This window comes from Fukomys damarensis, unplaced genomic scaffold, assembly GCF_012274545.1.
Source record: "Fukomys damarensis isolate Sample0158 unplaced genomic scaffold, DMR_v1.0_HiC HiC_scaffold_14, whole genome shotgun sequence".
Taxonomy (NCBI): Eukaryota; Metazoa; Chordata; class Mammalia; order Rodentia; family Bathyergidae; genus Fukomys; species Fukomys damarensis.
The window spans coordinates 48,621,933-48,638,134 of record NW_022900926.1 but is presented as its reverse complement, the minus strand read 5'-3'; the positions used below and the strand labels follow the sequence as shown (position 1 = coordinate 48,638,134).

Here is a 16,202-nt window from a genome sequence, read left to right as displayed (position 1 = left end):
TTGTGTCCCTGTGTCTCTCTGTGCTTCCTCTCCCTTCATGCAACACCTTCAGCAATGCATGTCCCAGGACAAGTCTGGGAATTAAAGACAGACAGAAATGGCTACCGTCATCTCCACAGTAGAGATGGCATGAGGGAGCATCACTGTTCAAGGCAGAGTCAGGTCCTTCCTTCCCCTAACTGGGGATGGCAGGGTTTTTTCTAACCTACCTCACCGTTGCATATAAATGGCAGTTATTAAGCCATTTTCTGGGGCCTGGACTTAATAGCTGGCACCTAACATGATTTGAATATGATTGGTTTTCTGGACCCAAGCAGGAGTTTATCCCCAAACTCTTATGTTAAAGGGATTAAGAGGGTGGAAACAATCTGACTATGATGTTTAGATGTGAGGCGTCTGAGAAGTAATCATATCAGGTCACTAGGATGGAGCCTCCATGTCTGAATTCCAGTGCCTTTATAAAAACAAGGGAGAGAGATCTCACAGAGATACACACATGCTCCAGCCATGATGTGATACAGCTTATAGGGCTCTTACTAGAGCCTGTGCAGTGCTGCTTTACCCTTGTACCTCCAGAACCATGAGCCAAAATAAACTTCTGTTCTTTGAAAAGCAGTCCTCCTCAGGTATTTTGTTACAGCAATGAAAATTTGACTAAGTCACTCACTATTGCTTCAGTGTCAGAAAGTTACTAATTTCACATGAATTTGTCCCATATGTGGAAATGGTTTTATACGTGGTAAAACCAGAGTCTATTTGTTGATGGGAAGGAACTTTTCGAGAAGGAAAAAAGTTCCTTTTTCAAAAGGAAAAAGTTCCTTTTCCATAGGAAAAATTACATCCAAAATGTTATATCCCAATAATACAAGATACCAATGATAAATGTAACTGTATTTTTTTATATCAATAAACTTAATGGAAAAACAAAAACAAATCCAAAATGACATATCCTGTCAATCTATTTGTCATAAGAAAATAATAGGAAATATATTTAAAATATATAAATGAAATAAAACAGATAAAAATAATTATGGATAAATATAAATAAATATAAATATTTTAAAAATAATTAGTAATGACAAAAGTTAAATAAGTATATAGATAAAATATGAATAAATTTAAATGATTATAGAACCCCTATAATATGATGTCATAGTATTTTTTAAAATTTAGAAACCACTTAGTCAGAAGATTAAGCTGATATCTATTAATAACCTGGAGTTTTTTTTAAAGATTTATCAATTATATTTAATTTATTTGGTAAGAGTTTGGGCTAAGCATTGTAAATATATTGTTATCCAGTCAGAGCTTTAATCTGAAAGTCTGGAAATCTTTTCAGTAATATAATATTTAGAAAGACTAACCATTTCCTGGGAGATAAGAAAAATCTAAACAAGGACAGTATTAGGTAATGAAATGTCAGGATCAGGAGGTCAGGAGACAATTTTATTTAGATTCCAAGAAGACAAAAAATTTGTACTCATCTGGTAAAAATTGACATGTTACAGTAGATTCCTTGTACTAAAAGCAGAAAAGGGGTAGCAAAACTGAAATATGAATATATCAAACAATATATGGGGTATACTGCTGGAGTGATATTGTCTCTTACCCTAAATATTAAGAGTACATCTCTGTGGGTTCGAATGCCACCCCTGCCCCAACCACCAAATAGATTACAAGTAAACTTGTGTGTGGTGATGTGCAGCATTCCCAGAGAATGTCCTAATAAGAACAACATTACAACAAGTTGCTCCTCACCCTTCTTAAACAAGCAAGCTACATGGTGCTGGCTCACAGTACTGAAAGAAATGCTGCAAGAGATAGTTAAATATAATCATTGTTTTTTCACAAATAAGAACTTTAGATACAGAACTCAGGGAACATGTCAAAAATGGTATACAGACAGCTCAACAAAGAAAAGTTATCTCCTTTGCATCCTTAACTGACAACTTGGTGCCTGTGTGCTCTGTTTTATGGCCCATATAGCCAAGCCCGAGAGCCATTCAAGCTTCTGCTCTGCTAGGTGAAATGTTGGTCTTTAGACTAAAGTGATTGCCCATGTTTTAGACCCAGCTGACTACCTACTCAGCTCAGAAGCACCTACCTCTTTTCTGGGTTTTGCTTCCTGTCAGATGTCCCTATCACTCGTTTTGCAAGCACTGTGTTGTCAAAGCACTCTGGGTGGGGTTCACTGAGCAGGCAATTTCTCGTAGTTCATGTTCCCACAATGGGTGTTGATTATCAGAGACTTCTGCAGTAGGTTCTGATCTCCTGCTTGGTGCTATGGCACAAGGCTGAGGAAAACAAAAACAAAAACAAAAACAAAACAAACCTAAAAGACAGAACTAAAAAGACAGAAAAACTCAGGAGCCAGTGCAAAGGCTCTGGTCAGTCCAAGCCACTGTTTTTTATTGGTAATCAACTGGGGTAAAAATGAACTATGTGCGAGAGAAGAACTATGTGTGAGGACATGCAGTCATCAGTTCTATGGATACTAATACAAGCAAGGCTTATAAAGAACAAGACAAAGCATTCTCAAATTAGGAACAGAAGAGGCAAAATACAGGGCTGTATTTAGAATGTTGTTCTTCTAGTTAAAAATGTTTCAGTTGCAGGAAAGGAATTAGGATGTGAATTACTCTGCCTTCAGCATGTAGGCTTTGGCCAGACTTGCTTCTTAAAGCAAGCCAATTGAGGGGTTGACCCTTTACAGCTTGCACTGCTTACAGCCTGCCTTGAGTGTAATCAATATTGCAGTCCATAGCAAAATGATGAGATTTAGATGAGACTTTAGACTTTAGATTTTAGAGTTGATGCTGGAATGAGTAAATACTTTTGGGGCTGTTGGGATGGAACGAATGTACTTTACATTTGACAAAGACACTTGTGAAGCTAGGGCAGGATGTTATGAATTGCATGTTTAGGTTTTCCTCAAATTCATATATTAAAACCCCAAATGTTGTGGTATTTGGAGATGAGTGTCGGGGCCCAGTCATGGCCCACTGGAGTTTGACATTTCGAAAATAACTTCTTCCTGTATAATTAAGGCATCAACATTTGCTACTCTTCAAGGAAACTGTTTGTTAAGCTTGTTTTGACTCTTTGACCCTGACATAACAGGAAACTCGTTAGCCGAAGATCTGATGTTATCTGTAAGAGTCAGGAAATCCGGTCTTTGAAAAACAGTTACTTGATGTTTTTTGTTGTTGTGTGCCCTTAAAAGCTTCCTGTTGCTGTGAACCTATAAAAGGAGCTCTTTCTGTGAAATAAATCAGACTTCTCTTCGTCTACACTCAGGCTTGAGTGTTCTTTCCTTTCTCAATCCTCACTCCCCGACTCAGGCATGTTCATGTTGTGACGGCTGGACCGCCACAGATGGGGCCTTTGGAAGATACTGAGGTGATGAGGATGGGGCCTCAGAAAGGGATTGATGCCCTTATAAGAAGGTACATAAGAAAGGTTATCTCTTTCTTCCTTTCTTCCATGTGAGGCTGTAAGAAGATGACCATCTGCAAACCAAGAAGAGGGTCCTTGCCAGACATTGGCTTTCCCAGTGCATTGATCTTGAACTCTACAATTTTGGAAACTGTGAAAACTAAATGTCTGTTGTTCAAGCCATCCAGCCTCTGATATTTTATTATAGTAGCTTGAGTGTATTAAGACAATAAATATACAATGGGCCCTGGAGTTACGACTGGCCTGACATGCAAACAACTTGGTTTACCACCAGAATTTTAGTTCTAACTTATGAACCAAGTCTTGAGTTATGACCCAAATGCAGGCTGCTTGTGCTTCCAGATGGTCTCAGATACAGATTTAACCCTTAAAGAGTTCTAGAAGGAACATTACAACATCCTTTCCTATGTGGGGTTGATTGAGAAATCCTGGGCCAATATCTCTCTAAGGACACCGAGATCTGCCTGTACACAGGAGACTTTGAAGGCTGTGCAGAGGACCCTGAGCTTTCAATTGACCAATTTGAATTACAACCAGCACTCTTAAACAAATTCAGTTTATAAGTCAAGGGTCCACTGTCAAGGGTCATAAATGTCCTAGACTTGTGACTTTTTTTTCCTCATTGAGTTCATTGATACATTTTAGGTATACAGTACAGTTACATTCATCATTGGGATCTTGTACCTTTACATGACAGGTCTTAGTTCTCATTTTTTTCCCCTTACCCCTGCTCTCCCTTCACCCCCCCTTCCCTATTTACAAATACTTTATTTCCATTTTTTCATTTTCTCATATTTTTTCTTTCCCCTATTTCCTTTCCCCTATATGTCCCACTTCCCCTACACCTTTAGCCTTTTTCTTCCTATTTCACATTGTCAATTATACCATTAGGATCTTATGTACAATTACAGTTTTTCACACCAGAGACTATTCAGTATTTATATATGTGTGACTTATTTATTTAACTTAAGAGTATACCCTCAATATGCATCCATTTTCCTATGAATGACTCTAATTTCTCATTCTTTATGGCTGAGTAGTATTCCATTTTATAGAAAAAACACATCTTCTTTATCCAGTCTCCAACTGATGGCAAATGGGCTATTTCCAAGATTTACCTATTACAAACTGTGCTGCTATGGACTTGTGACTTGACTGAGTGCAATGAGTGAAATGAATAAATCCCTCTAGTAACTGTTAATATCCAATGATACCCACAGGGGCTGAGGAATCATTGGGAAAGAGCATCAGTCTTAACAACCTGACTATAATTGTGACTTCTAAGTTCAAACACATATGTGTGTATCTTGTACCAACAGGGGTAAAGGACAATGGTCATTGGGAAAGAGCATCAGTCTTAACAACCTGACTATAATTGTGACTTCTAAGTTCAAACACATGTGTGTATCTTGTACCAACAGGGGTAAAGGACAATGCAATTCAGGTTTCATGTAGGAGTAGCAGAAATGCAGAACGTTAGCTAGTTCTGATTTCATATACAGAAAACTATTGTTACATACACTTGAATCTGTTGCTGTCCACTCAGTAATGTTTCTCAAAGGAAACATTTGCCTTCTCGCTTTGAAAGAGTCTGCAGAGCTCTGAAGACACCAGAAAAGCAAAGAGTTACCGATATCTGTACTCAAAAGAGCTCCCAATATTGGTACCAGAAAGCAATGTGTCAGGACGGCTTGAAAGACAGTTCAGAATGATAGAGGCAGCAAAGGCAAGGCTTGCTGGGGTATCTTGCGATTAGTAGAGCTCATAGGCTGTCTGTTAATCACAAATCTTAAAATCAATTTTTGTTTAGTAACCCCAGACATGGTTTTGTGATGGTATAGGTATATGCACCTCTAATATGAGCACTCTGTTTATGTTTCTGTTGGATCAACATTCTGCATACCATAGTGGTCATGGCTGTTGATAGCCAGGTATAAATCTCTTTTGGTTAGAAGAGCCACTTGCAAATAAAAGTTGCAAATGGATTCATTATTTGCTTAACCAGATAACCCTTCCTATGTAACACCGCTAAACTCTCCCTACTTGCAGTTTCTCAGGCGTAGTGTATGTGCTGCTGAAGCAAGCACAGTTTCTCAGGAATAGTGTAAAAAGATTTCTCTGTAACTAATTCCTGACTTAGGTAACATGGGTTACACTGCTCCAAACTGTGTCTCTTCAAGTAATATATCTTTGTCCCTCAGAGTTTGATCATCTTAGGGACCTAAGACAATTTTGAGAATTCAGCCCTAATCAGTGGACCATCCCTTAGTTTACAGTTTTAAACCTTCTGCGTATCCAGAAATTATTGGTTTCTAGGGACGTTATCAAATCCTCCCAGTAAGTCTGTGAATCACTTGTTAAATTATGTAAAACAGGATTCTTTATTGCAGTATTTTTAAAGGTCTTAAATATGCTAATATCCATTGGTAAACAAAGAGTATATAATATAGTACTAGGTGTTTCACAAATTTATTTGGAAATTCCCATATAATACTTATTAACACTCTTTTATCACACAATTCTTACTGATGACTTTTAGGAGTACAGTTTGCAAAATATTTTTACAGACATTAAGATACCTTAACTTCACCTTTTGAATTTCTGTCAACTCCTGGCACAGATATTATTTCTAGGAGAAATTCCAACTTCATTAACTAGATTATATTAGCTAAATAATGTCTCTGAGTCAATGAGGGCAATCTGTCACCTCCTGTTCTAAACTTTGAAATAATGCTCCTGGATATTAACAGCTAGTTCACTGTATGAAAACAAATTCTTCCCAGTGGAATGAGTGTTTTGTTTTATAGTCACTATTACATATTTTTCTATTTCCATTAATTTTTAAAATGAGTGCTTAAAAAAAAGAGTAGGAAATAACTCAGGTTTTAACATTGAGATTTAGAAATGAGTTTTTATTACCATTGGTATAGTAGAGTACTAAATATCCACAGGGATAATTGTGAAAAACCAGATGGTTCTTCTAGTCAAATGTAGAAATATCCCAAAATTAATGTCTGTATTGCTTAAAGTTGGGTAAATTTTGCCAACAAATGTCTTTGAATGGAATTTCTTGATGGGGTTAGAAGCACCGTTGTAGTTTTTGGTGCTTTGAAGTTCATTTATGAGTAAGAAATGACTGGAATGATGGATCTCTAGGTACTTATGAATCTTATTACAACATAGTTGTGGGGCAATAATTTCCTGAGGAATATGGATAATGTGTACATAAGAAAATGGAAGGATAAAAATTTAGCCTGTGTTTTCTGAAATAGAAAAAAATACCCTCTTTAAATGTGTACTTCTGAAGTAGAATTTTAAAACCCATATCTAGGGTCTTCAAACTGTTGTAACTTTTGCTACCTAGCAAACGAACACTTTATAAACAGGAAATATGACAGGGATTTTTGGAAGATATATTTCAGTATATCGGACTAAATATATGACATACCATCTAAGAGTTTTTAAAGTATTTATTTGTGCAATAGACCTTTAGGTTGTATGAAATGACACTGGCTAACTGGATATTATACTAGTCAATATGAGCTAGATTTGTTATGTTATCAAACTCCTCAAAAATTTCAATGAGGTCGGGATTCGGTCTGAGGTGCTGACCAAGCAATGGACCAGCGGCCGTCGGGCACCCTGGTCTGAGCGCACGCCTGCCGCTCTGGGTCCTCCTGGCCGAGGCGCAGAAGGCCAGTGAGTGAGCAGAGGAAGGCCAAGGAGGGCGCGAGCACCGCTCGGGGGCCTGGACTCCATGTCCATGGAGGACCTCTTCTTTGTGGTGAAGGGAGAGGTACAGAAAGCAGTCAACACTGCCCAGGGGCTGTTTCAAAGATGGAAGGAGCTCCTTCAAGACCCTTCCGCAGCAACAAGGGAAGAAATTGACTGGACCACCAACGAGCTGAGAAACAACCTCTGGCAGCATAGAGTGGTATCTGGGGCACCTTGATGAAACTATCAGCATAGTTGAAGCAAATCCTAGAAAATTCAACCTTGATGCAACTGAATTAAGTATATGAAAAGCCTTCATTAAAAGTACTCAGCAAGTTGTCTGGAACATAAAGGATCAGAGGTCGACTTCATCTGTGCAGGCATTCGCTGAAAGGAAAAATAGGCACTGCTTGGTGACAGTGGCAGTCAAAACTGGAGCACTGGAACGACAGATCTGTATGGACGCTTTGATTGAGAGCTGCAGTTAACCAGTTCCCATTTCACTGAGGAGCAACAGGCACAACAGCAGTTGACTGTGGAACAGCAGGATGAGCAGTTGGAGCTGGTCTCTGGCAGCACTGGGGTGCTGAAGAGCATGTCCTCGCGCATCGGAGGGTAGCTAGAGGAAGAGGCAGTCATGTTGGATGATTTCTCATGAGTTGGAGAGCACTCAGTCTCAGCTGGACAATGTGATGAAGAAACTTGCAATGTGTCTCACATGACCAGTGATCAACGCAGTGGTCATCCTGTTTGTGGTCCTTGTGGTCCTGCTGATGCTCTTCCTAGTGCTGTGATGGCTGTCACTGCAGTTCCTCCTGCCCAGGAACCAAGGGGAGGAGGAGAAACAAGCACACTCCATCAACTCACATCCCTCTCCAGGAAATCTGCCCTGTGTGGGCTTTTCTCTGTGTGACTCTACATCTGAGACAGCTCCTCCATCCAGCCCTGGAAGACCACGGGAAGAGAAAGGAGATGACCGCACTCCTAGTTAGATGACAGAAGCCCCTCTACCTGTCCTGATTGAGTACAGCCAGCTACTGCTTTGCCTTGCTGGACCTTGCTCCTAGAGGAGGGAATGTATCACCCTGAAGAGTGAGGAGCCCCGCTAGTGTCACCATTGCTCATCCTTCCAACTTGGGCAGCTCTTTCTCTGCTCAGACACTTCCCTGCCCAGGTGGGCACTGGTGTCTCATTGAAAGAACCCCATTAAGAATGCGGCTGCTGGGTATGCTGCGTTTTCTATTACCACAGCAGTTCATAGTCCCTGAGAGCTGGTTATTGATGAGGACAGAAGGCTTAGAAGCAGTTTATGACAGAAAATAGAGTTTCATTTTTCAGCGATAAATTCTGAGATAAAATTGTTTTTCCAGGTGCAATTTGTGTGTGTGTGTGTGTGTGTGTGTGCATGTTAGGAATAACTAATGGAAACTAGTGAAACACCTAGGGCTGAGGGGTGCTAACAGCTTGTGGCTTACTTGCGGCTTTAATGGACAGGAACAGTTTGAAAAAGCAGTAGGACCTGCATTGATGATGTCACCAGAGCTCAGGACTTCGTGTTGCTGCCCCAGGGATTCTCCCAGAGGGGCATCTTGTAATTTTAGAGTGACCTTTAAGTTTGTTGTTAAACAGCACAGCAGCATGCTGGGATGAACTGGGACCCTGGGTCCTCTTTGACATTTCTTTATTCCTGTGGCACTGTACACTGGGGGATGGCTTTGGAGTAGTTAGTACATTCATTATATTTACACAGAAACTCTCGAGATGCAAAAAGCCTGGACCAGAACTCTGGGCCAGACTTATCCTGTTAGTAATGACAACTAAGTTGTAGAACTTGATTCTTTTTCCCCCTAAGGTGACAACTTGACTTTATCACCCATTTAGATAACCGATCCAATCCAAATTTAATGTTAAATGCTTTAATTGAGTTTAAGTAGTTGAGACTGCTGAGACACTAAAAACTTCAAGCCTCTGATGACTTTTGCAATGCCTCAAATGTGCGCCATGTATATAGGATATTTTTTATAACCTTCCTGATGCATAATTTGATAAAGCAGCGGTTGGATCCAGAGCCAGAACTCGTAACTTCAAGCCTCTGATGACTTTTGCAATGCCTCAAATGTGCGCCATGTATATAGGATATTTTTATAACCTTCCTGATGCATAATTTGATAAAGCAGCGGTTGGATCCAGAGCCAGAACTCTGTGGTGAAGGCTTTCAGTCTCTCTTCACCACCATTTGCACTTGGAAAGGATAGCAACATATGAATAGAGTTCAAGCTTTGACTTTTTTGTCTTTTTGTGCATTTCTCAGCACACTAACTTTTTTCTTTCTTAACCATTTTCTTGTTTTGTTTGTATTTCTTGTAGTTTTGTTTTGGGATTTTGTTTTCTTGGTCCCCCACACCCGCTTTTATGATTTGCAATGGTGTGCTTGCCCAGCTAACTTTTAGTTCGTACTTTTTAATACATATCTTACAATTTAAAAAATTTCAATGATTCACAACTGAGAGTGGCAAGCTACAACTCTGCTTCTCATGTTTTACTCTGGGGTCAGCTGATACAGCTGTCTTTACATAGGTCACTGCTGGTTTTGTAACAAGGAACAGAGACAGAAAACCATATGTCAGCTTTAAGATACTGTCCAAAAGTGACACATATCACTCTGGCATTTTTTTATTTGACACAAAGAAATCATAAGACCACCCCTGACATCAATGATATAGAAAGGTATGGCCCTCAACCAGCGAGGAGAATTAAAACATTTTTGAACAAGAGTGCAGTCTACAATAAATTGTGGGGCTTGTGGTTTGTTTTGTAAGGATCAGGCCATGAGTGTGTGTGTGTGTGTGTGTGTGTGTGTGTGTGTGCGCGTGCACGTGCGCAGAGGTGGGGAAACTAAAGAAAACAGTTGTTATGTTAGAAACTTTCTGGTAGCCAACTGTTAGTCTAGTACCTGTTGAATTGGGCAGTTCAATTCTTCACCTTACTTTCCTAACACACACCAATTCCTTCAATCCTTCCCAGTGTTCTTGCTCTCCAAGACTGATATAGAAGTATTCCAGTTCAGTTCAGACAGGTTCTAGACATGCTTTTTGCTTTAGTGGTCTTCTCTAATCTGGGACAATGGGGCACCCTTGAGGGATCAGCAGCATCCAATGTCAGTACTAACTTCCTGTCAGCATGGTGCCACTCTTTGGCCGTGGATGCTCTCTGGCCTATTCCGCTGCTAAAGACATCCTGGGTGAGTGGGTGTATGAAGAGGAAAAAGACCTGAAATCTTTCTAAAGAGCTGAAGAAACCCTCATACAAATATAAGCTTAGTGGGCATCCCAGAATTCCTGAGCCAATGCTAAAAGGAAAGGGAAGTATGAGTGAACTCAATTTTTATTTTTTTATCAAGAACTATTATTCTAGCCAAAGTAGCTACATTAAAAAAATTGTTTATGAACTTAGGGACTTTACTTTTTTATTTAGTTTGTAGGTAGGGGTTCCCTGTAAAAAGTCGAAGCACAGCATTACAGAGGATGAAGACAGGTTAAGCCAGTCAAGAATGGGAAAGAATGTTTGAAGAATTTTCTATTTTAAGCCTCTTTCATTAAAAATAGCTGATATATATATCTCCATCCATATAGTTAATCTTTCAGTTTAAGCCCACTTCAGCTTACCCTGTCATTGCCATCAACCTGGAACAGCTAAACAGCACATTCATTGTGTATGCCAAAAACAGTATGGAGCTGTATTCTTTCTGCTCTTCTCTCAACTCCATATACCCTTCTTATGGGATTTGCAAATTTTAATACACATTTATATTTTTTGTTTTGAAATAGCCAAGACCTTACAGAAAATTTCTGCATCCGTTTAAAAAATATTTTTTCTGCACCACTGAAGATTAAACTGCTGTGTCCTCACATGGTCTTTCCTCCGTGCACATACACCCTGCTGTCTCTCTGTGAATCCAGCTTTCCTCCTTTCATAAGAACACTAGTCAGAATGAATTAGGGCCTACCTCAGCCCCCATATTTTTGGCTAATCACCCCTATATAGGCCCTATCTCTAAATATAGTCATTGTATGAGCTACTGGGAGTTAAACTTCAATGAATGCTTTGGAAGAGATAAAATTCAGCTCATACAATTTCAAAATCAGAAACTTAATAAGGGTAACTATCTCCATCCACCAAATGTCCCAATAATGTCTTAGCAAAATAATCCAGTTCAGATTCAGAGGTTCCACTTGATACCTGCACCCCCACCACTATTTTTGGTACTTGGGAGTGAACAGGACTTTTGCACTAAGGTACATTCTCAGCCTCTTCTTAAATTTTGTAAATTTAGAGATGAGGGTCTCACTAAATTGCTAAATTCCCCAGGCTGAGCTTAAACTGCAGTTCTCTTGCCTCAGCCTCCTTGAGTATAATATCACATCTATTTAGTTTCATTCTACCTGGCATACTTTATCAGTTTTTCCTTAACTTTCTCAGTCAGTATTTTTGGATTTGCAGGTCTGTATCTTGTAAGATGTACCTGAATTTGAATTTGTCTGGTGTTTCCACATGGTTAGATTCTGACTGTATGTCTTTTGTAGGAATATCACAGAAGTGATGCTGACTTCTCTCCTTGCCTCCTACTGATCTATCCCACTATTGACGACGTTCACTTCATCACCTGATTTAGTGTCCCCCAGATATTGCCACAGTCTTTTTTTCCCCTTGTAATTACCAAATATTGTGTGGGGAGATGCTGTGCAATTATGCAAATGCTAGTCCTCATCAGACTTTTAATTTATTTGTTTATTTATAACTGTGTTTTCTGAGAGTGTTACAGTTCATTAGAATCCATTATCATTATGTATTCTGTTGACATAATTGCCCCAGCTTTGGCCAATGAGAGACCCTGCTAGATGATTTCTGAATGTTTTTTGAAATATCTCATTCATTCTGTGAGCATTTTCTGTTTTCTGGCACAACAAGATGCTCTAGGCTCATGTTATATTTTCTGAGCTCCAGCTTGGAATTAGTCATTTTTTTTTCCAGGGAGCTCTTTCTTTTCAATCAGAGAATATTTAGATCTGTGTGCTAGTGTGGTCATTGTTATCAGGGTAGCAATCTCAGTGGACAGAGCTAGAGCCCATATGTGCTCATATATTCACACACACAACCGCACCTATATGTATACATACAAGTATATTTATACAATCTATTTCCATATGAAATAGATATCTGTGCACACACATCTACATATAACTCTGAGTTTTTACTGATGCCTCTAATTCCAGTCCAAGACCACAGGATTCATTCAAATTTATTCTCATTCCAAATATGTAGTTCCTTTTTCTAAAAGTGAGACATCTAGTACTCACTATACTTAATAAATTTGTATTTGATCAGACTCCATAAGGGTCATCAATTTTTTCATCACAGCCTTCATGGGAAGGTATTTCATCACATGGCACAGGCTCTGATCCCCCAACTGCATCCTTCTCCATATGGATGCCTTCCTCACCTTTCCTGGGCTCTGACACCTGCTTAGAACCAACATAGCTCCTGTACTCTTCCTGCTCTGAACATCTGCCTTACTCTGTCCTACCCAATGGCTTTAGAACTAAGCTGCTATGGAAAAGAGGGAAGCGAAAGAAGGAGAAGAGGAAAAAAGTGAGCCTGGAATCATTTCAAAGCTATGCAAACTATGGAGTGACATTGTTAAGACTGCAAAAATATCACATAACCTAGCAAAAGCTCTTTTTTTTTTTTGCTGTTGAACTCATCGCTTATTTCTGCTTAGTATATTTTTCTTTAAGATTTTCATATCAGTGCTAACTTCTGAGTCTGACAAGAGTTGTACACACCTGCTGGACAATGTTAGCTATTCAGGAAGTACGCAAGAAGGGAAGTGCATTAAGAGCTGTCCCAAGTACATCTTTTGTCCCTCTGTGCCAGAAACTGTCCTGTTTCCTTTAAGAAATCAGAAACTCAAACACCATGGATACAAAAGGCAAATGTGTCCTATGGCTAGGGCCAGTGGCTTCTGTTATCATCAATTGTAGAATTTTCTTTTATAAACACTGTATTCTGGTGGCTGTTCATATGATTCAAAACAGAGGAAGATAAACTGTGTTATGCACTCTTTGAAATTCTTTAACAGATGGCATTTGCGTATACTTTTATTAATGTACATGTGTGAGTAAATTTATATGTAATAGAACCCATTATAAAGAAATGTTAACTGAAAGTTCCATTGAACCTTATTGTAGCATATTTGTACTGTACTGAATTATATTTTAAAGGACATATTTTTTACATATTTTTCTTCTTTTAGTAGTACGTGTTTGTAGTACATAATGATCACATTCCTTGTGGGGAGTTGGTACATGCACATAACACATCTTAATTCTTTTTTTATCCCCTCCCTGAACCCTCCTTCCCACCTCCCTTCATCTCGTGCTCCCCTTACCATATACAAAAAAATCTACCTCATTATTTCCCATTATCTTTTGTTTAGCTCTTTATTTATATTCTGAGTTTCTCATATGAGAAAAGTCATGCAATATTTAAGCTTTTATATCTGATTTATTTCACTTAACATTATGGAGCATATTTTGACAGCAGTATATTTAAATTCCTTTGTTCTGATGTTATCCTAATCATACAGTTCTAAGTTTATGAGTAACATTATTAATAGTCATTAGCTTCTATAGAAATTAGTGGTCCAAACAGATTAACACATGAATCTTTGCTTGTGTGTTATTCGTTTTAGTATTTTTGTAGGGAAATGAAAAATATAATATTACTCATAAAGAGCATGGTCAGATTCTTTGTATATAAATTAGCAGAGATGAATCATAGTTCTAGGACTTATCTTTATAAAAAAATGAATCTCATTTACTTCCAACAGGGTAAATTAGATAAGAGATTTAACTAATTGGCCAAATCCTGCTTTCATTCCTCCAATCAACTGATCAGAGATACTGCCTTGATACCACTGCTTGGATTTGACAGGAGATCCAAATTCCTGGAATTCTTGTACAGCTACACTTAATACTAAAATTAAAAATTTAATCTGTATTTATAATGTAATTTGAGGTTATTTGCTTAAAGTGTCCCTTTCCTCACAAGTACAATTACATCTAAGTTAAAAACACTTGATTCTGAAAAGACATCTTATTTTGTTTACCATCTGTAAGAAAATATTTAGACTTTTCTTGAAATCTCAGCCAGTTAAAAAAATAATATCAATTCTTTCTATTTCTGCTTTCAAAACTCTTCTTTCGCTTTTCTTTCCTTCATTGTGCTTCTCATTTTCCCCTACTTCATCCTTGCCTGTCTCAGTTTTGTTCATATCCTCTCTGGATATAGTCAGAGTCACCAGTGCTGGAAAATGTGACTTCCAGGAAATCTACCTTCAGTTTTAAAGCTAAATAATTTGACAACCTTTTCATTTACATTTATGTCAGAGATGGCATGGAAGATTTAAACTTTGTTCCTAGTTCTGACACTTAACTGTTGAACAGTGTGGAAGATGATATCTAGGAACACCATATTGTTAAAAAGATGTATTAATTTCTTTTTAATAAACTCTTTTTAAAGTTTTCTTTAAAGTAGTTGTGACCATGACTCCTTGAAATGAAGTTTTCTGAGAACTATAAAAATGTGTGTCTACTCTATGTGAAAAATGAACCACTTCTGGACAATTGCCCAGTTAGGAAAAGCCTAGCAGCTATGTTCTCTGTAAATGTGTCCTTCAAATTCCAATATTTAAGAACATATTTCTCCAAGTATGTCATGCTAATATTATAGTAACTGATTAAAAGTGAACAGCTTTCAAAAGTAACTTTCTACTTCTGCAATTCTTTATTACATTCTATGACTCAGAAGTCTTTCTCTTGTTTGATAGACCTCAAGTTGTCGGTCAATGGAAATTGAAAAATAGAAATATGCTATAGGAAATAAAATCAATTAACAAGTCAGAATAAATTTCTTATTTTCATTCACTTTTATTTATTTCTTAAAATAGTTCTCAAGATCAACGGGCATGTACAGGCTAAGGCATGTTGACAAATGTTCATATATTTGCATATTTAAAAATTTCTACAGAGAATGTTTTTGTTTAGAAATTGCATCCTTATACAGTGAGCCTGCCCTCGCCCCAGCCTGCATCCAACAGACCAGTGAGGACCAGGACAACTGCCTGGTGATCCTGCTCTCACCCCATCTGCATCTAGTGTATCAGTCAAGACCAGTTAGCTATGCAGTGAGCCCATCCTCGCCAAGGCCTGCATCCAGAGGGTATAAAGGATATAAAAAATTGGAAAGATATCCCCTGCTCCTGGGTAGGAAGAATCAACATAGTGAAAATGGCCATACTACCAAAGCTGCTATATACATTTAATGCAATGCCAATTGAAATTCCAACACTATATTTCACAGAACTAGAAAAAAGAATCCAAAAATTCATTTGGAACCATAAGAGACCTAGAATAGCAAAAGCCATCCTAGGCAACAGAGACATGGCAGCGGGTATAACAATTCCCAATTTGAAACTATACTACAAAGCTGCTGTGATGAAAACAGCATGGTACTGGCAAAGAAAAAGACCTGAGGATCAATGGAATAGGTTGGAAGATACAGAAACAACTCCAGATGTACTCAGGTACCTCATCTTTTTTAAAGGAGCCAACCATCCTCAGTGGAGGAAAGATAGTCTCTTTAATAAATGGTGTTGGAAAAACTGGATTTTAACCTGCCAAAGATTAAAAGTAGACCCTTAACTTCTTGCACCATGCACTAAGTTACAATCCAAGTTGATTAAAGTTATAAATATTAAAAAAGAAACACTAAATTTGTTGGAAGATAAGTTAGGCAGAACTCTTTTTTTTGTGTGTGGTACCAGGGATTGAACTTGGGTCCTTGCGCTTGTGAGGCAGGCCACCAAACTGCTCAGCTAAATCCCCAGTACATAGGCAGAACTCTTGAAGCCATCAGCATAGGAAAAGACTTTATGAACAAATCCTCAATAGCATGGGCACTAGCATAAAGAA

General features: G+C 38.3%; 1 pseudogene; it reads left to right on the top strand.

Annotated features, from left to right (window-relative positions):
• Positions 1-7,209: 7,209 nt before the first annotated feature.
• Positions 7,210-7,964, top strand: LOC104866893 (annotated as a pseudogene).
• Positions 7,965-16,202: the final 8,238 nt, after the last annotated feature.